The following is a 21,133-nucleotide window of genomic DNA, read 5'->3' on the forward strand; positions in this document are numbered from 1 at the left end:
TAATGTGCCCCCAACTTGCAACCAGATTTCTAACTCTACCACGAAACTCTTGAGTTCAAAAAGTTATGAGAAACATCTTGTAAACATTTCCCTTCTGGTAGGTAACATACTAAGGGAAGTATGAGAGATCCTGCAATAGTCCCTTGGGGTCTGATGGAAATTGGAAGTGCTTAGGAGTGTGTAGGTGCTACGGACAGGCTCAGAGCAGTAGTAGTAGGACCTCTTAGTCCTTTTCAAACTTTGACTCTTTGGCCTTTAAATACTTTCTTACTTTTGGAGTTTCATGTTCAATTTACATAATCTGTTTGGACCAATCAAAAGCACTGTACTGATTCTAAATTCCTGCTGCAACCAATAACTGGCAAGCAAATAGCATATAAAAGACAAATGTGAGTCAAGGAAGTTACTGTGGCAGTCTTTGAATTTGAATTCCTTTGGTGTCAACCACCACCTCTCACAACATTTCCTTTTTAAAAAGATCCAGACCATTCCAATTACTGACCCTCCCTCTCTGCTATAGACACTGCCTGATATAACCACCAGGTGGCATCATGAAACTATCCAAAGCATATATCCCTCCCTGGTCCTGGTTGCAATAAGCTAAGCAAAAGTGGGATCTGAACTGAAGGAAAAGTAGAATTTCCAGACCAGAATAAAGTGAAGAGTTAAAGAAAAGTATTTCATTTGAAGTGTCCTGTCAGGAGCCACTCTAGACTTAAGGGTGTGTATTTCTAAAGTCCTGAGCAAGAGATACTGAACAATTATAGCATCCAGGAATAACTTGGGGCTTTACCACCACTCAGGTAATCCTATATATACCTTATAACCCTACACCTTTACCCTTTGGGGGATAGAATGATCCATGGACCCTTAAGTTCAGACAGCCGACCCCCGAGATCGGACAGCCATCCCAGACCTTGAAATCGAACTTTTCTGTGTGTGTTACCTTGCTTGCTTTGCCACTTTCTTTAGTCATACCTATAAGTGAGCCTATGGTAAACAAGTTCTCTGGGAGTATCATTTGAGGAAAGACAGCATAGGAGAAACCTAAACCGCCCAATCATGTTGGTCCCTAGAAATTAAAGACTGTATATATCTCCAGTATAACATAGGGTGTCTAAAACTAGTGGATATATTTTAGGATAGTCTCCTAGAATTACATGAGGCTGTCATAACTCTGCTCGGATAATGAGGCTTGGCTCCAGTTCGCGTCACCCGGTGGGGTTGCACTCACCTGTTTCTTTGTATCCTACTCTCTTTTGGACAGAATGTTCTAAGAAACAGCATCCCTCAATGAAGCCATCTCCAGAACAGACACTCCACCCTTGTGGGAGCCTGAGGCCAGGAGCTGGGGTAGCCATCCTGAAGCTTATAAAAAGGTATTCCATGTCTGCGTGGTATTTTATGTCGCCCCACAAAGTAAGTGATTTTGTGGTTCAGTTGCTGCGCTGGCAAAGCAGGGTTAGTTAAAAAAACCATTGATAAATCACCAAAGGTGATTTGGACCCTTGAATACTCTTGAGTTGTACAGAAATGGAACACATTATTTTCTTAACTGGTACGATGCTGATCTCTGAAGGTTTGCAAGTCACTATTGGATTTTGTGCGGAATCATCAGATGAAAAATTTGAGTCGTATTCCTTGGCTTCTAAGTAGGCCCAAATCCTGTGAACTTCATTAGTGGTACATTAGTCAAACTTTATTCTCACGCACAACATTTATGGTATCCCTCAAGGGTATAACTGGATGTTGGGAGAGATTTATCTAGTTTATCAGAAAGAAGTAGGGAGTTAATATGTCAAATTTGGCAATTCATTGTATGTATACTTGGCATGAAATTTAAAAGTACTTTAAATAAATATTGAACACTTAATGATATATATGTGCCAGTGTCCATTTAATATATCAAAGTGTAATATAATATTCTTTCATCTTTGTATGATTAAAAATTTCCATAATTCAGTTAAATGTTGGGGGCAGGGAGTAATATCGTTAAGAATGACAGAGCAGGATAATCCAAAGATCTGATCATCTAGTGAAACAACCACTGAAGCTGAAGAAACTGTCAGAATCATCCCATTTGGTACTCTGGAATCTAATTAAAAACAATATAGCTAGAGTAGAGTAGTATGGAGAAAGAGGTATGTGAGTGAATAAAGGTTTAGGAAAGTTACTGCACCTACTGGAGAAAAAAAGACCCATGAGCATGACTAGGGTTATCCATGCCCAGAAAGACCTGAAAACAATGTAACCTTTCAGTTCAAAGCAACTGCAACCCATAAAAGACACCAAGAACAAACACTGGAGAGAGGGAGAATTTTATTTTTATTTCCAGAATAATTGCATTATAATGATAAAACATTATGTAGTTTATATGAACAGTTTTCATACACATACACAATTGCAAGGCACATAAAGGCATAAGAAAGTATGGCCCATTTGGAAACTGAATGGTATAGCACTTCTCTAGAATATGCAAGGCCCTCAGTTCAAATCCCCAGTACTAACCACACTTATCTAAAAATATGACCTGTACACAGGAAAAAAATCGAAGTTAATATTTTTTCACTATTTTGTCTGATATGTCAGTCTCCAACACCATTTCTTCAAGAATATTGTGAACATTGTCTTTATGGAAAATTAAATCCAGTTCAAAGCATTTTTTTAGATTATATCTAAAATGCCAGTTCACTTTCTACACAGTGGTGCCAAGAACACATTGCTTAAAAGAACAAATGAAAATGATGATTAGTGAATGCAAAGCAACAGACTCTATTTAAAGGAATTAGCTCCCCTTACTTCCACTATTCTTTACATATATATATATATATATATGTTTATTTTTATTTGTTTATTTTTATGTGGTGCTGAGAACAAACCCCAGCACCTCACGCATGTGAGGCAAGCGCTCTACCACTCAGCTACAACCCCAGCCCTAGTTCCACTATTCTTATTGTGCAGAATGGTCAATCCAACTCTTCTTTGGTATCCATGTACTTTTTTTTTTTTAGAGACAGGGTCTCACTAAGTTACTTAGCACCTCACAGTTGCAGAGGCTGGCTCTGGATTCACGATCCTCCTGCCTCAGTCTCCCAAGCTGTTGGGATTACAGATGTGTACACACACCCCTACCCCCATATACCTTAACCCCACTGACAACTACCATTTTATACTGTTTCTGTGAGTTTACCTTTTTTAGATTCCATATAGAATTGAGATTATGTGGTATTTGTCATTCTATGTCTGGCTTGCTTCACATAGTTTGAGGTACAGCTCCATCCCTATTATCACAAATGACAGGATTTTGTTTTTTTAAGGCCTAACAGTATTCAATACTCCCTCCCAAGAACACTCCCCTCTGTTTTCATTATTATGATTTTTATAGGATGCTGAGGACCAACCCCAGCGCCTCAAGCACTCTACCACTCAGCTACAGCCCCAGCCCAGTTCCACTATTCTTTTTTTAAAATATTTATTTTTTAGTTATAGTTGTACACAATATCTTTATTTTATTTACATGGTGCTGAGAATCAAACCCAGGACCACAAACACAACCCAGCCCCAAGTTTCACTATTCTTATTGTGCAATATGGTCATGAGTTTACCTTTTTTAGATTCCACATAGAATTGAGATTATGTGGTGTTTGTCATTCTATGTCTGGCTTGCTTCACATCTATATCTTAGTTATTGTGAATAACTCTGCAGTGAATGTGAGAATGCAGATTTTCTTTGGCATACTGATTCCAGTTCCTTTGGATATATACCCTTTAGATTGCTGGGTCAGTGTTTTGAGTCATGTATATTGTTTTTCGTAATAGCTATATTAGTTTAGTTTCTCACAGTGCACAAGGGTTCTTTTTTCTCAATGTCTTCTCTTTGCATTACTGTACTTTATAGATATTGCATTTTTTACAAATTGAAAATCTGTGGCATTACTGAATGGTGCCAGGTTTCTGTTCTCCGGACTATAAGGTTTAAGGGTTACTCCAGGAAAACTGGGCTAATTGGGCTGTGCAAAATAACCACACAAGAGACACAAATACCTTTTTCTTTGGGGGTGGCTATGATGGCTCTAAGGGTCAGTGTACACAGGAAGAGTGAGAACCTGCTGACCACTTTTATTGAGAAGCTATTCAAATCAGGCCAAGGGGTCAGGTTTCAGGGGCTTCATGATGTCCACTGTCAGCAGGTTGACTGACACCTGGGTAGGCCACACCTAAGGGCACTATAAGAGAAGGGGACACAAGGCACTTCCATATAACCTAAACAGGTTATATTACAAAGGAACAGGTGAGCATAGCTTCACTCATGGGGCTGTAGCAAGACACACCCATACAGGAGACACTGAAACACCTTCCAAGAAGGGTGGGAAAGCTCTGCCACATTTCTGTGACTGAGCCCCTCATCACCCAGCCAAGGAGTGTGACTCAGTCATGTGCAAGGTTGGTCTCCCACAGAGTGGAACAAGACTGTGGAAACCATTTTTTCCAGTCTGATGCCTTGGAGCGCACCTGTAATCCCAAACCTGGAATTCTAACCTCAGCAATTTAGGGAGGCCCTCGCCAATTTAGAGAAAACCTGTCTCAAAATTAAAAAGGCTGGGGATATGGATCAGTCTTTAAAACCCCCTGGGTTCAATCCCTCATACTAATAAACAAAAACAAAAAGATTTCCAAAAATGTGTGTTCATTTTGTGTCTGTCACATTTTTTGATAATTCTTAGAGTTTCAAACTTTCATTTATTTCTAAATACTTATTCTGGTATTTTTATTTCATATTTCTGGACCAGTATTTCTCAGGTAACTATTACCAGGGAAAGCAAAAGCACAGATGGCAGTGGGGGGTTACTGTAGATTGGTTTTGTACCCCTGCTTAGCTTCTGGTTTGCTCTTGGCACTTCGCTGAAGATGTAGTAAGTCTGTCTCCTTCAGCTTGCCTGTATGTATTACTCTAATTTTAGTGAATGCCTATTAGCCTGTGGTTGGGGTAAAAAGGGGGCATATCCTTCAGTATTGTAATTGAGTGTGTGTTTGTGTGTGTGACTGTGTGTGTGGTGCTGGGGATTGATCCCCGGGGCACTGAGCTAACTCCCCAGCCCTTCTAATTTATTTATTTGGTACCTGAGATTGAACCCAAGGGTGCTGAGCTACACACACACCACACACACGCAGTTTTATTGTTTTTTGATTTTTGAGACAGTCTCATAGTCTCCCTAAATTGCTGAGACTGACTCAGCCTCCCCAGCCACTGGGATTTACAAGCCTGGGACAGTGTGCCCTGCTCCTTTAAATTTTATTTGTTTTTTGGTACTGGGGATTCAACTCAGGGGCGCTCCACCACTGGGCTCCATCCCCAGCCCCATTTTGTATTTTATTTAGAGACAGGGTCTCACTGAGTTGCTTATCTCCTCATTTTTGCAGAGGCTGGCTTTGAACTTGCCATCTTCCTGATTCACCCTATTCCTGCCTCACCCTCCTGAGCAGCTGGGGTTGCAGGTGTGCAACACTGGGCCTACCTTAATTTTCTATTTTGAGAAAGGGTCTCCCCAGGTGCTGGAATTATAGGTGTGAGCTACTGTGCCCCACTAAATTTTTAAAATTTTTATGAAGTCCAAAATCTTTTCTCCAGAGCTACAGTATCTCCATTACTGTAAGGTTTTTTGAGGGTCAGGGCAGTAGACTGGGGATTGAACTGGGGCACTCTATTGGGCTCTGTCCCCACCCACCCCCTCTTAATATTTTAATTTTGAGTCAGGTTCTCTTTTAGTTGCTTCCTTGACCTGGAATCTGTGATGTTCCTGCTTCCAAAAGCTCCCAATTTGCTGGAGGCAGAGCAAACCATATGCAGCTTGATGACTTCAAGTTTTATTTCTGTTTACCAGAATTTCAGTATTTGGCTGTCATTTTGGATTTTCCTGCTTTTTACTTGTCTCTGGGGATTGAACTCAGGGGCACAGAGACACATCCCCAGCTCCATTTTGTATTTTATTTAGAGGTAAATCCTAGCTGAGTTGTTTGGCTGTTGCTGAAGATGGCTTTGAACTTGATCCTTAAGCCTCTGCCTCCAGAGCCATTACTTGTCTTTAAAGCAAGTAAATTGAACAGTTTACTATTTACTATAAAAGTACATGTGGCCTGCTCTCCTGAGCCCTCTGGAGGCCCCCCAGGGCCAGCAGGTGAGCTGGGACGCCAGGGACAGGATGCAGCCTCGCAGATCCCCATAGCTCCTTGCCAATGGCTGGCCCTGGCTGTGAAGGACCAGTGAGCCTGTCACCCAGGATGGATGACCTGATGGAGGCGACCCATTAGACTCCGCAGGCTGCCTGGTCTGTTGGCTCAATCCTGCCTCTCCCAGATGAAGCCTCCACCTAAGAAAAAGGGAAAAACAAAGTGCTGATTGACTGTGTGTCTAAACACTAACTTTCGAAAAACTACACCAATTGACAAAAATTCACTGGGCTAATAATACTGGGGCTCCAAAAAGGTACACCTGGGATCCCATGAAATTTTAAAATTCTGCAGCTTTCAATCTTCAACAGGTAACTAAATATAATACAGAAAAAAAAAACCGGCTATGGCTGCCTTCCCCAAATTTCCCACACTCATAATACTCACTGTTCCAAAAATTTCTATATTGGTCATATATACTCTGACACAAAGAATATACTGAAGTAAGTTTGTGCATCTACAAATTAGCTTGATAAAATGGGATCTCATTTACACTGGGTTAAAACAGTTCAATGGCTCTATTAAGTTAATACAGGACTTTTGAGCATAAAAACATACCTAGCTAATTAAGAAGGACTTGATGCTAGTGTCTGTTTTCTCATTTGACAGGCCAATTTGGTCTTCTTGAATCTGAAATAATAAGCAAGTAAAATGAATAAGAGGGTAGCAGAGGGAAAGAGGGCACACCTGGGACTAAAATGGAGCAAATTACATTCCATGCATGCATGATTATGTGAAAATAAACTCTACTATCAGGTGTGACTATAATGCATTGATACAATCGTTTTTGTTTTTTTTTTTTAATATTTTTTTTTTAAATTTTTAATATTTATTTTTTAGTTATCGGCGGATACAACATCTTCGTTTTGTATGTGGTGCTGAGGATCGAACCCGGGCCGCACGCATGCCAGGCGAGCGCGCTACCGCTTGAGCCACATCCCCAGCCCCGATACAATCGTTTTTTAAGAAAAGAAATTAAACGGTGCTTTATGGTGCTTTACCCAAACCTTAATACTTTGATTCCATCCTTAAAGCCTCCCTAAACAATAGTCAATATTATTAAAATCGGAGCTGCTTTTGGAACTCGATGAGGAATCAGGATACGTTAAGAACACCCTCTTCCAGGCAGCTTTGTCTGACACACATACGAAGTACATATAAAGTCAAGGTTTTTTAGTATTTCCTAATCTCAGATGCAACATAGCCCTCATTTAAATGTTCTGGGGCTGGGGATGTGGCTCAAGCGGTAGCGCGCTCGCCTGGCACGCGTCCAGCCGGGTTCGATCCTCAGCACCACATACAAACAAAGATGTTGTGTCCGCCGAGAACTGAAAAATAAATATTTAAAAAAAAAAATTGTCTCTCTCTCTCTCAAAAAAAAAAAAAAAAAAAAAAATTATAAAAATGTCCTTGCAGGCGGAAGGCAGAGGGCGGGGGAGGAGAGCGGTCTCTGAGTGATTGTGTCATCAGTAGGCGCCGCTCTTCCCCGCCCCCACCCCTGTCCTTGTCGAGAGGCGGGAAACCTACACAGAGGGAGGAGCCTGATGAGCTCATAGCTCCATGGCTGCTGCTGGAGAGTGCTGCGAGCCAGCGAGCACTGGAGAGCAGCCTACACCTCAGTGCTAACCCGGACCAGCGGGCCCCTGGCGTCCCCCTTTTCCCCAGCTCTCCTTCTCAGAAAAGGTGGCTCCTCATGCCCGTAAACAAGCCAGAGCCTTTGTCAGAGCCCTTGCCAGAGCCAGCAGCAGGGCACCAGGGAGGCTGCTACTGCCAGCCTGGACTGGGGACTTCCTCTTTAGTAAGTGGACCCTGAGGAGGGGCTGGGATTTCTGGCTCGGCCTGAGTCACAGCGCAAAGATCCACAAGGTGTAGGGAGAGGAGTCCACGTGGCAGCCTCAACTGCTGGAACACAGGGAAAGTGGCGCCAAGCTGAGTCATTGCTTCTCTCCAGTCTGCTGCCTGGAATACCTTCCTGGGCCTGTAGCATGTCACCCTGGATTGTATGATACCTTACCCCAGCTCAGGAGCCACCCTCACTCTGAGTGTGGGGACCATATAAAGAAATAAAATAAAGGTCTATCAACAACTAGAAAAACATTAAAAAAAAAAAAAAAAAAAAGTCATGGGCTGGGGATGTGGCTCAGTGATAAAGCATGCTTGCCTAGCATTTATAAGGCCCTGGGTTCAATTCTAGCACCACCACCACCACTACCAAAAAAAGAGAAAAAAAAACACCTTAGGGAAAAAAATCATGACTGTCCCTGTACGAGTGGCACAGAAAAAACATAAATAAGCAAGACACCCAGGAAGAAGAAAGGGAGATGAGCAGAACCAGCCTCTGGTTGTAGCCACACTACCACTGCTTCTTCTCATTTTTGAGCAGGAGCCTTCCACAGTTACTGCCTCAGTGCCAAGGAGGAAGGAAACCAGCACCAGGACTTTTCTCTAAAACAGTGTCTCCACCATCAGCAATATTTCTAAAAGACCTGCCCATTCACCCCCTCCCCTCCGCATTCTATACAAAGACAACAAAAATGAAAACAAACTTGGGCCACGGTTCAAAGGTCCACTCCTTTTCTTTGGAAAAAAAATATGCAAAATCTCAGAATGTACATGTTCCGTGTTCAGCAATACCAACAACTATTAGGGACCTGAGAGCAGCCAATGGCCAAGGGCAAGAACAACACTAGATGAATTGTGTCCAATCAACTACACGCGTCTTCCAAGAATGGCAGAAAATGTTGCAGGTGACATGTACATGTACTACTTGAAATGTTTCACTTAACTGCTACAAAACGTAAGTGATTATTCAGTCATTAAAAGGAGTAAAGGAAAACAGAAAATTGTAATTAATAATTTTTGCATCAATAATTTTTTTATCAAAGGCCCACAAACCACATGCCTAAACATTTAAAAGTCATAAATCAAGTTAATAAACTTAAAAAGTCATGCTGTTTATTTAAATGTCCAGAATAGGCAATCCCATAGAGATTAGGGGTTGCCAAGCAGTGAGGGGAGGGGACAACAGGGACTAAGGGCTAACAGGTACACAGTGTCTTTTGGGGTAACAGAGTGTTCTGGAACTGGATAGTGGTGATGGCGCATGGCAAGGTAAATGTGTTGGGAACATTGAAGGGTCCAGGAAGGTTAAAATGGTTGCTGTTATGTGACATACATATCAGTACAATGCAATAAACATAAGGGAGCTCATTTTAACTTTTAAATGGAATAATGAAACTCCAATGACTATTCCGTGTATCTACAAGGCACTTAAAATTAATATAAGAACTCCACTAGTCACTGTAGATGACTTACCTGTCACTGCTACATTAGTAGAGTTCATGCAGCTTCTTTTCATCAATGCCAAGCTTGTATATGGCTCAGTGTGCTAAAATATTCATTTCTACTTTGTATTGAAATTCTCTGAACATTTACTTCAGAAGTCCCTATCTTTGCAGTAAGCCATGGTTTTAACAAAACTAGGCAAATGCATCAAGGCCAGTGTACTGTCACTTCAAAGCATACCCCAGTCCCACATCCCCCAAAACATGGCCATTTTCCTAAATCTCACCAATGGAGATGATGTGACTTTGTGTGCTGAAGAAGTCTTCACCCCTATGCCAAAATCTTCACCTGGCTTTTCTTCCTGAACTCATTACATAGTCCATGATCCATGCACTCTGTACAAATGTACAATCCTAAACTTCTATACCTAGAAGAAAAACAGGCACAGGTCACAAAAGTTAAAGGAGATTATTTACTTCCTTAGGAGGCACCTGCATCAAGTGCCTTGTCGCTGGGGACAGGATCCCACACTCCCTGATTCTTTGGCCTGCTGCTATACACATCCAGCTTTCCCCACAATCTCTCAGTTTTCATCTCCATATCTCAGCTGCCAACCACCGTCTTTCTACAGTCAGTATGTGTACCACTCAAACTACAACTGCTTTACATTTTAAAATAATGCTAGTGAGCCCAGTGCAGTAGCAGATTCCTATAATCCTAGCAGCTTGGAACACTTAGGCTGGGGGATCAAGAGTTCAAAGCCAGCCTCAGCAATTTAGTGTGATCCTAGGCAACTCACCAAGACCCTGTCTCTAGATAAAATATTTAAAAAAGGCTGGGGATGTGGCTCAGTGGTTAAGAATCCCTGGATTCAATCCCCAGTACGCAAAGTAATGCTACAGACCATGAGGTAAGTTGTAGTGAATTTTATAATTTTATGTTGTCTCAGCATCTCTGTTACATATAACATGCAATTTCTCATACCACAAGGAGGGCTTTATTATCCCTAACACATCCTCGGTGTTATCAATTCAGATATATTCTATATACAATCTCCTGCTAGTGATCACTTCCCAATGGAACAGCTCTCTGCAACCTATTTGACTAATCAATAGACCTCCACAGGCTGCTGGACTGTGCAGATCTTCCACAGTGAGCACCCCTCAATCATAGGTGCCCACCACGGAGCTCACACCTGCTTGCTTGAAATCCACCAATTACAACTCCCCCTGAGAATCTTCTTGCATGAGTCCTTAATCCCAATAATAGCCTTAACACTCAGGACCCTCTCACAGTCCTGCTACCCACATGCTGGTTTTCACAGAGATCCTGGGCAACTACTGCATTCCATTTAACCCTGTGAAGTCACTGCTGTGTTCTCTCTGTGATTCATATGTATCATATATTGAAACATTATATTATACCCTATAAATACATTAAGTTATTATTTGCAAATTAAATGATATAAAATTTAAATATTGAAATCATAAAAGAAAACTATTTGTTATTTCAGGTAAGTGTGTGTCTGTGTGTGTTTCTGTGTTGCCTTCCCTGACTGACACACCCTATCAAACTCTCCTCCTTGTCAGATGTCTCCTTCATGGTGGCTATCTTGGTGGATGTTATGGTTTGGATGTGAGGTGTCCCCCAAAACCCCAGTGTGAGACAAGGCTGAGGCAGGAGGATCACAAGTTCAAAGCCAGCCTCAGCAAGGACAAGGCACTTAGCAACTCAGTGAGACCCTGTCTCTAAATAAAATAAAATATAGGGCTGGGATATAGCTCAGTGGTTGAGGGCCCCTGAGTTCAATCCCTGGTATCAACAAGACAAAACAAACCCCCACCCCCCAAAAAAAATGAATAATAAGAAGCACTGGGGATGTGGATTAGTGAATAAGTACCCCTGTGTTCAATTCGTGGCACCAAAAAATACTAATAATACAAAGTAATGATATATATTTAATATGCAATATTTTTTTGCATAGTTATTATATATTAGATATATAATATGCTTATGCTTTAGTGAAAACATTTGCATTTGATACATCTCACTTTATATTTATTATTTAGAACAGTAAGATAAAAAATTTCATGACTATATGACAAAGTGTTAAGATTTGGATGAGATGTACCTCTAAAACTCCTGTTGATGCAGGAAAGTTTGGAGGTGAAATGATTGGATTATTAGAGCTATGACCTAATGAGTACATCCTAGTTCGAATGGACAGACTGAGTGGTAAGTGTAGGCATCAGAGGTTTACCCTAGAAGTGTCTAGCTTCCCTATGGCTCCTTGGTCTCTTTTTCTCTCTCTCCTTCCTGACCCCACCATAATCTGAGCTACTTTCCTGCTCGTGCCATTTTTACCATGATATACTGCCTCACCTGGAACCAGGAGTAATGGAGTCAGCTATCTGTGGACTTATTAGACATTTGAAATTTTGAGTTCCAAGTAAATTTTTCCTTCTCTAAGTCGTTCTTGTTGGGTGTTTTGGTAACAGTGACAAAAAAGGTAACTAAAACAGAAAGTGATTCCATATTGAAGTAAACACAATCCATTATGACTGGAAATAAATTTTCATAAGTTACACACAAGTATACGTAATCTACATTATATAATGTACATGCAATCATTATTTTATGTGACAGTATGTGAAATTCTGTATCATTATAAATTTTATAACATGTAATATGTAGGACAAATAATATGGGCAATACATATTTCAAATGTAACATAACATGTAATACTACAGAGTATATACTATCACCTATACTACATAGAATACAGCCATAAAATTATATGTAACAATTATCTTTGTAAACTTTGTATGTAATATTGTTTTATATAATCATATTTCACATATAATGCTTATAATGCTTGCACATTATACCATATTATACATTATACATATTCGCACATATAAAATCATATTTAAGCAACAATTGTTTGGTGTTTTTTTTATTTTTTTAAAGAGAGAGAGAGAGAATTTTTAATATTTATTTTTTAGTTCTCGGCAGACACAACATCTTTGTATGTGGTGCTGAGGATCGAACCTGGGCTGCACGCATGCCAGGCGAGCGCACTACCGCTTGAGCCACATCCCCAGCCCCGTATTTAAGCAACAATTGAACATGAAGATATTATTTTTTTATTTTGGCACTGGGGATTGAAACCAGGGGCACTTTAGTACAGAGATACATTTCCAACCTCTCTAAGTTGCTGAGGCTAGCCTTGAACTTGCGATCCTCCTGCCTCAGCCACTCAAGTTCCTGGAATTATAGGTGTGCCCCACTGCGCCTGGTATAATGATTTTATTACATAATGTATAAAGAATGTAAAATACATGATACCATTTAATATTCTATATACTTAATTAATATTTTCTACATGTTATGAATAATATGTCATGTATATGCTAAATATAATATTGTGAACATATAAAAGATATTTCGGATAATTATAACATTATTATACATTATTATACAATGTATGCCATGTCATAAACAACATATTATTTCATAATTATGCATTACTCAATCGAAATGTGATCTATAAAATGATATATGAGATGACATTATGATTTAATATATTACATATTTCTAAATATAATATATTACATATTTCTAAACATTAGGACTAATATTTAATTTTGTTATAAAATTACACTTTGAAATACACTTTTTATGTCTCCTTTGTGTAGACTATGATGCACATAGTAAGTAGCCTTGTGAGGGGAGAAGTCTGGCATTGGGAATTTCCCATGGCAGGATTGTAGAGCTGGACGGCCTGATGCAGGTGAACTTCACACTCAAGCTTTGCAAAAGCTCTGACACAGCACCTGAGATGGGTGTGACCTGAGAAGATGCCAATCAACCTGCTGACTACTAGACATCACAAGACTCTGCCCTGGAAACCTTATCCCTGCCTCTCAAATAAACCACTGGAGCCATCTTTTTTTTGTCTAGTTCCAGACACAATGTGGATTAGATCTATCAGGGGCTTCGCCTTTTGTAAATATATTTCTGAATATTTATATTTTGTTATTCACTAATTATTTGAGACTTTTAAGTTTCAGGGTAGATTAGATTCTCCTGGGCAGGAAAAAGAACCCCACAATGAGACGTTGGCCATTGATCCAGATACAATTACATAATTCCATATGATGTATAATTATTTCATAGTGTTATATATGGGATACTTTTTATTTTATATAAAATGATTATATATTCTATAATATTCTTTTTATCAGCTGCTGCTCAAGTACAACACCTAAGTCAGGTGGTTCCTTTTCTGAAACTCTCTCTTGAGGCTACCACTGAACCAGTCTCTCCGGGACAACTACCAAGCATAGCAAGTATTCTCAAGCCTTTCCTTGCCATCATTCTTCACAATTCCCACTCTCTGTGTTCAGTATTTGGGGAAGTGAATTATACTGGCCTTGACCCCTCACAGTAGTTGACAACATTCTGAAGGAAAGCGGCCTCTCTCTGCCTCACCTCTTATTTCAGTGTAGCTACATACCCAACCAACGGGCACTATCTATCTGAAAGGACAGCTCAGTCTTCAGAGGGTAGCAGTGAGGAAACTCAAGTCACACTGCACCCCGAAGGGACTACTTTGCCACCAGGCATTCATCTCTCCTGGGAATGGAATAAAGTACCAGCTGCAAATCAGTCTCTACCTATGAAAACCTCCCACGTGTGTGCTGTGTGCCCCCCTGTTTCTGGCATGTACAGCCACATTCAGTCTGGACCCAGAGAGCACGGAACAGTCCCAATGGTTTGTGTCAGAGGAAGATCAGCTGGAAGGTAGGCCACCTACAGCCACACATTTGGAGGATGATTGAGGCCACGTGGTAAGGCACACTGGTGACAAGTGCCATCTCCTCCCATGTGTATATCACCAGCAGTAAACACACTTCCCTTACCTTCTGGAACTCCACATAGAAGGCCAAGTGGAGCGTATCATCACTCCAAAGCACACTTTGGAAGGATTGCCGCCCGTAATCAGAGTTCTGCCAGAAGAAATAATTTCGCATTCCATAGGCCAAGAACCCCTCTCTCTGGTCCTGAGTAGAGTCCCCCATTCTGACTGGGAACTCCGCGGACTTTTCTTACAAGACATTCTTCTACTGTGACATGTTTCACACTCAACGTGCCACTGCTAGATACATTTGAGGCTACCAAATGGAAAAATAATGTGTGTGTTTCAAATTTAATCTTCATTATGCGATATTTAACCTTAAATTTCTGATATTTTTTATTTCTCTTTCCCTCTTTCTGATATTATTTTGGACATATTGTGAGAAACCTTATTGAAGACTTTTTACTGCAATTTACATCTTCCTAGCATTAAGAAATATCCCCTTTCTCCTGGTGATTTGTCTACATGTCAAGAATCAAAATTTCCACTATTCTTAGTGTACAAATTTGATTCTCATATCATATGACCATCAGAGGAACATTCAGTGAAATGAAAGTTCACATTGGGTTTAAACTATTGTCATTTGTGTAAAATACATGGATCAGTAAAAATAATATTATCATACGATCCTTCTGCCTCAGCCAGGATAATTTTGTCTTTCTGAGTGGTATCAGAATATGTAATATCACTACATTACTACCTTTCTATGTGGATATCACCATCAAGAAAGATACTTACCCTTCTACCTTGGGTTGAGAGAATCATTTCACTCCATCCCGAAGCAGAGTCAAAATTTCCCTCCCTAATCAAAGCTGTGCCAGGTATCCCTAACTGGAAAAAAATTCACAATGGAGACAAACTTTCATATGTCAAAAATATGTAGCACAAAGAAAATGAAACAATATTTAGTAGCAGGAACAATGGCACGTTTCCCTGTCTGGGTGTTATCCTCCAAATCCTATGGAAAAAAACCAAAAATTCATTAGTGAATGGTAGTAAAGAATACATCCACTATAGTATGAACACAGGCTCTGGGAATGTTACTTTTATACCCACATTCAGAATGAAGAGCACTTTAATGTCACTCTGATGGATGTTTTCCGAGGACAAGTGCAAAAAATGATGACCTTTTGACTCCCATATACTGCTTTATAAGTCTCCTTTCACCATGTATCCTGATGTTGTCTGAGGACATGTGGTAAAGCAAAGTGAAGAATGCTGTCTTCTGGATGTATATAATCAGCAACAAATAGATGTGCCTCTCTTACTGATGATTCATAGAAGACTTACCATATGGTGATAATTATGTGTACTACATCCTGATTTTATTTGAGGCTAATGTGGTAATGCACATTACATTAGTGAAGTACACTGTTTTGTCTCAGGTATATATAAAGTGTTCGATCCTCAGCACCACATAAAAATAAATAAACAAAATAAAGATATTGTGTCCATGTATAACTAAAAAAAAATTTAAAAACCCAAAAACCATGTCTTCATTATTTGATTGACATGGGGACAAGGACCCAGCTTTCAGGAACATAACCACTGCCAAGGAGCTATAAGGAGGATTTGGGACCAGGGTGTGGCTTAGCAGATGGCAAGAGGGAGACATGCATTCAGAGTACTTCTGAATTAGTGAGGTCTTACCTGAGGACGCATTTTTCAGGCCGACAAGAAGGGTGCCCCATTCACTGGGGGATAAGGGCACTCTGCTGGCAACAGTGGCCCTGGGATCTCACATCTCTGTGGTCTTGCTGCAGCACTCTTGTGCAAAAAATGATGACCTAGGAAGCTAAGTTAGAAGCATGGCAAGATGGAGGCCAACCTCACCAATTTAGTGAGACCTTCACCAACTTAGCAAAACCCTGTCTCAAAATAAATAAAAAGGACCTGGGATGTTGCTTAGTGGTAAAGTGCCAAGGTTTAAACCCCAGAATGGGGTGGGGGCAGCGAGAATGTGGGGAGGAGAGGCTGTAAGTCTGGTTACCTTTCTAAGGTGTCAGGTAGTCCCAGGGAACAGCTACTACCTAGACATATCAAGTTCCTCCTCTTTCCTCAGCTTTTTTTCCTCAACCATGAAGACAAACCAACCTCATGAGGAAGCCTAAAAGACAGACAAACAAAAGGGGGGCCGGTGAGGCACATCAGGTGGCTACAAATGTAAAGAAAATTTTTAAATTATGAAACGAAAATGGACTTTCTTAAGGTGGCTACAAGTCCAAGAAAAAAAGAAAGGGACTTTGAACTGAGCAAATATCACATCTAGCAAGCATAAAGCTAGCCTTTGATTACTTAACAATTCATAAGCAAACAACTGGACAAATGAAAATAAAATAAAAGGTAAAAAAATTAATTATATACATGTACCATTTTAATATAAAGATATGGTAGAATGCATTCATGTATAAATAATATCTAACTAGCCGGGCACTGTGGCATACGCCTGTAATCCCAGAAGCTCCTGAGGCTGAGATAGGAGATGAGTTCAAAGCCTGCCTCAGCAACAGTGAGACCCGTCTCTAAAATACAAAATAGGGCTGGGGATGTGGCTCAGTGATCGAGCGTTCAATCCTGGATACCAAAAAAAAAGAAAAGAAAAGAAAAGAATAAATAAATAAATAAATAAATAAATAAAGCGAATGTCCATAATTTCATGAAACTGGAAAGTCAAAATTTGTATAGGGGCTAGTTGGTAAGTGCTTGCCTTGTATGGTTCAATTTCCAGCACCACAAAGAATTTATGTAACAAAAACATTAACAACTGCAATGTGCAGTAGCATAGGCCAATAATTTCAACAACTTGAAGGCAGAGGCAGGAGGATCAGAGGTTTAAGTGTAATGGGGGTTCATTTGATGCTTTGATTATATCCCTTGTGGCTTTGAAACATGTTTTTTTCTTTTCCTAACATTCTTTTCCCTGACCTTCTCCTCCCTTATCTTATTTCTCTGAATCACCTCTTTAAGAGTCTCCTATTCCTCATGATGGGCAGAATCACAGGCTCTGGGACAGGAGTTCACCTGTTTCTCCTTTGCTAGCAAAACAATGAAACATTTTCCTTTTTCTCAAGACCTTGTCTTTGTTATTGGATTGGCTTCAAGAATGAGGACTGAGATTTCAGTCACATAAGGTCAAGCTAATAACTTATGGAGTCCCTGTCTCAAAAAATAATTAGGGGGTTGGGGTTGTCGCTCAGTGGTAGAGCACTTGCCTAGCATGAGTGAGGCACTGGGTTCGATCTCAGAACTATATAAAAATAAGCAAATAAAATAAATGAAAAAAAAAAAAAGGGCTAGGGATATGGCTCAGCAGCACAGCACCCCTGGGTTCATTCAATCCCCCAAAAAACAACAAAATGGTTACAAGTTGCTGATAGGCTTTTCTGATAGCAGGACAACATGTATTTGATGTATAGATGATAAATTGAAACACGAGACAAAAAATGTGTGAGGTTATCCATACCCGGATGAAAGTTACAATTATATCTGGACATACCAGGTGCAGTGATGCACACCTGTGATCCCAGCAGCTCAGGAGGCTGAGGCAGGAGGATCAGGAGTTCAAAGCCAGCTTCAGCAACTTAGCAAGGTGTTAAGTAACTCAGTGAGTGCGGCCTGCTCTCCTGGGCCCTCTGGGGGCCCCTGGCCTGGGGCCAGTGGGTGAGCTGGGGGGCCCGCAGACAGGACCAACCTCCCCTGCAGATCCCCGGAGCTTCTGCCCACTGCCCACTGGCTGGCCCTGGCTGTGAACGACTGAGGAGCCTGTCATCCAGGATGGATGACCTGATGGTGGTGGCGACCTGTTGGACTCTGGACCCCGCAGGCTGCCCGGTCTCCCGGCTCAGTCCTGCCTGTACCAGCTGAAGCCGTCACCGGGGATGTGGCCCCTTTGCGTGCATGGCATGGCCAGAAGAATGGTGGCCGCTGGAATGCCGAATGCCTTGGAGGCCAGCACGGGCTTCAAGATCCCAAGAAGGACAGCTGACGCCTGCAAGCTCGGCCACGTGTTGGACAGCGGAGCTGCACAGACTAGGGCCCTCGTGAGCGCTCAGCGCCGCCTGCTAGACCTCACCTTGTCTCGCCAACAAAGACGGAACCGTTCTGGAAGGTGAGCGAAGCCCTAGAAGGTAGAACTGTTAGCGGCCTCTGGCGGTTGGTGTTCGGTGGTTGGTGGTTGGTGTTGGGGCGGTTGGTGTTCCTTCTAACAAAGAGAGAAATGGTCGAGTCACAGGCCTCATCTGCCCAGTTGGAAACGTCTGCCACCCTCTGGGAAGATTTCCTGGCCCTTTGTAAAAGGCCTTTGTCTATAATGTGAAAAAGCTGCTCTCAACTTGCCCCCCACCTTTTAAAACTTGTGCTGCATCTGGACATCATAAAGGTAAAGAGGATGCCTGCCGTGTGATAGAGTTGGAGATGAAATTTGTCTTGTAAATGTCCATTTGTTTGAAAAAATCAGAAATGCCTTTTGGAAGTGACTTTGAAATGGATTTGTCAGATCACCTCTAGGAAGTGGTTTTGTTTGTTCAGTGGGATGTTGGACATGGAGAAGACTGACCGTCACAAAGAGTCCTGGGCCAGACTGGTTTTAAGTAACAATTTTTGTATAATAACCATTATTTTGCACGTGCATTTTATTCCTCGTTATTGTATATATGGTTGAAAATGCTAAATACTTTTTTTTTTTTTTAAGTACCGAGATGTTTTAAAGTGCCTGATACATGTTAAAAGTAGAAGTGGTGTCTGCCTTGCATTCACAAAGCCCTGGGTTCCAACCCCAGTTCCAAAAAAAAGAACCCCACCAAAAAAAAAAAAAGATTAAAAAAAAAAAACCCTTTAAAAAAAAGTAGAAATAATAAAATATATAACACATTTTGTAAATTTCTTTTGTTAAAATTCTTATGAAATGGTTTCTTTATTGGGCGGGGGGGGGGGGGGGTGTGCAACAGGGAAACCCCTGTTGAGTAGTACAGAGTTGTGTGCCTGTCCTGGGGAGCACCATGCCAGTGTGCTTACCAAGAGCCAAGAGTTGTCTATGGATTTTGTTTTATTTTGCTGTGTACATAGTGTGTATAAAGGACAAATGAGTCCTCCTAATCTACATCTAGTCTTTCTAGATGTTAAAGCGGTTGCCAGTGTATGACAAAAGTAGAATTACTAAACCATTTTGTATGTTTTTTGTTAAAATTCCTAGGAAGGGTTGTCTTTTGAAAATTTGAGCATTGTAGCCCACTGGGTCCGTGAAGGGCCAGAATGCTCATATTCTGAAGATAATTTTAAATGAGAACTATTGTTACATGTGTGCTATGGATTCAAGACTGTCATGTACATGGTGGACAAATTGAGTCCTTATTTGAAACATCTAGTCTTGTCTAGATGTTTAGAAGTGCCCGATGTATGTTAAATGTAGAGGTAGTAAAATATCACTTTGCAAATATATTTTTGCTAAAATTCATATGAAATAGTCTTTTGGGAATGGTAGATTACTACTATCTGTTCTTGCTCAGTGATGTGGAGGAGGTAGGAGGGAAGCAATTGCAAAAGGTCAGTGTGTTCATACTTGGACATTTTCAGACATCAGTTTTCTATGTTTTGTGCATTTTGTTTTGCTGTGTATATAGTGTATATAATGGACAAATAAGTCTCAATTTTACAACATCTAGTCTCTAGATGTTAAAGAGGTTGCCAGTGTATGACCAAGGTGTTAGTAAAATAGAACTTTGTGTACATTTTATGTTGAAATTCACAGGAAAGTTTGTCCTCTGTAAAAAGACTTTTGGATATGAATTTGTTCAACCATCTCTGTTACATATGCCTGTACTTGTCCACTGGACTGAAAATAGAAGGAAATGAGGAGGAAAAGGTTCAAAGACAAAATGGTCATATTAGAAGATACCTCATATTTAGTCATTGATACACGTGCAATTTTCTTTACCAGTGCTGTGTGAATAGTAGACAGGGTCTTTTGTGGAATATCTAGTCCTTCTATATATTTAGAAGTGCTTGATATAGTTAAAAGTAGAAGTAGTAAAATTGAAACTTTTTGTAAATACCTTTTAAAAATTGATGAGAAATAGTTTGGAATTGTCAAACCACCTCTTAATAGAAAATAAATAAATAAATAAATAAGAGACAAAAAAGGGCGGGATGTGGTTTAGTGGCCTTTGAGCTCAATCCTTGGTACCAAAAAAGAAAAAAAAAAAAAGGCAAGTTGCTACGTACAATACAGAGAAAACTAGATAAATTTGCCCTTTAAATGTTATCTCATAGTCGTAATACTCACTGTTGTAAAATATGCTCTGAGAGAATGAAAAATAAAGTCAAGGTAAAGCTTTGACACTTACAAGTTGCCTTAACCAAATGGGATCCCATTTCATTCCCATGAACTCTCAGTTAAAATAAATAATATAGCCCAATGTAAATTAAAACAGGGTCTTTGAGAATGAAAACTTAATATAGAAAGGGTTGAGGGGGCTGGGAATGTGGCTCAAGCGAAAACGAAAAAAATAAATATTAAATTCTCTCTCTCTCTTTCTCTCCCCCCCTCTCTAAAAAATAAATAAATAAATATAGTGTGTCCACCTAAAACAAAAAGAATTTTAAAAAAAAGAATAATATCACAGGAAGAAGTTCCATAAAAAAAAAAATAAAGGGTTGATTATCCCCATTCATTCTCCATTTGACAAACCAATTTTTTTTTCT

The 21,133-nt window shown here is 40.3% G+C and overlaps 1 protein-coding gene and 1 long non-coding RNA gene across 3 annotated transcripts in view; one reads left to right on the forward strand and one right to left on the reverse strand.

Moving 5' to 3' along the window:
- The window catches only part of Chic1 (cysteine rich hydrophobic domain 1), a 95,548-nt gene extending 93,670 nt beyond the window's left edge, over window positions 1–1,878 (forward strand). Inside the window, exon 12 of the transcript XR_006855610.2 lies at window positions 1,268–1,878. The gene's annotated coding sequence lies outside the window, so the exon portion shown is untranslated. The remainder of the gene's footprint in view (window positions 1–1,267) is intronic.
- A 3,965-nt stretch (window positions 1,879–5,843) lies between these two features.
- LOC124105083 (uncharacterized) overlaps window positions 5,844–21,133 on the reverse strand; it is a 73,876-nt gene continuing 58,586 nt past the window's right edge. For both annotated transcript variants that reach the window (XR_009228423.1, XR_009228422.1), the window contains 8 exons: window positions 18,507–18,635; window positions 16,425–16,541; window positions 16,085–16,229; window positions 15,173–15,392; window positions 14,439–14,690; window positions 9,800–12,026; window positions 6,787–6,858; window positions 5,844–6,368 (listed from right to left, as the gene is read on the reverse strand). This is a non-coding gene — a long non-coding RNA (uncharacterized LOC124105083). The remainder of the gene's footprint in view (window positions 6,369–6,786; window positions 6,859–9,799; window positions 12,027–14,438; window positions 14,691–15,172; window positions 15,393–16,084; window positions 16,230–16,424; window positions 16,542–18,506; window positions 18,636–21,133) is intronic.

The sequence above is a fragment of the Marmota monax genome, unplaced genomic scaffold (genome assembly GCF_021218885.2).
Source record: "Marmota monax isolate L192 unplaced genomic scaffold, Marmota_monax_Labrador192_F-V1.1 WCK01_AAM20220418_F8-fsc00192, whole genome shotgun sequence".
In the NCBI taxonomy this organism is placed as follows: Eukaryota; Metazoa; Chordata; class Mammalia; order Rodentia; family Sciuridae; genus Marmota; species Marmota monax.